Source organism: Rattus norvegicus, chromosome 4, assembly GCF_021556685.1.
Source record: "Rattus norvegicus strain SHRSP/BbbUtx chromosome 4, alternate assembly SHRSP_T2T, whole genome shotgun sequence".
In the NCBI taxonomy this organism is placed as follows: Eukaryota; Metazoa; Chordata; class Mammalia; order Rodentia; family Muridae; genus Rattus; species Rattus norvegicus.
In genome coordinates this window covers 80,684,929-80,685,648 of record NC_141537.1, presented here as the reverse complement: position 1 = coordinate 80,685,648, position 720 = coordinate 80,684,929, and positions in this window count along the sequence as shown.

Genomic DNA, 720 nt, shown 5'->3' with positions numbered 1-720 from the left:
CAGAGCCTGGACAGCAAGTGAAATAGCCAGCTCTCCCAGGACTGTGCCAAAATCTCCCAAAGATTTTGTTGGCCCCAGATAACAGGAAACAGTTTAAAGAGAGCAGCTCCCTCAAGTCCAGCCTCACCATCACCGCTTCCTGTTTCTTCACCTTTAATAATAAATGGGAGGAATGTTGTGAATCGGGCACTCTGCCAGTGTGCCAGCTCTGCAACTCGGCGGCGGCAGCATCTTTCCATGGTAATGCGTTTCCACTATGCAGCACACACATCCATTAAAAGATCCTGGCCACCCAGATCTATCTCTGTCTGTGTCTGTCTTGTCTGTTTGTTCTGTCTCCTGGTCTCTTGTCTCTCTCATGTCCCCACTGGGAGAAGGCATTTTTCTCTTCCTTCCCTAATAAGCCCCTTGGGCATTAGATCTGTTCTGTAGCACGAACACTTAGCAACACACTTTGGCCCCAACCTGCCAGGGTACTCCAGACACTTTATCCTAATAGTGTTGGAAATAATACATTCAAAAGACTTTGAGGGCTAGAGAAATGGCTCAGCGGTTAAGAGCACTGGCTGCTCTTCCAGAGGTCCTGAGTTCAAATCCCAGCAACCACATGGCAGCTTATAACCATCTGTAATGAGAGCTGATACCCTCTTCTCGTGTGTCTGAAGACAGCTACAGTGTACTTACATATAATAAATAAATCTTTAAAAAAAATCAAAAGAC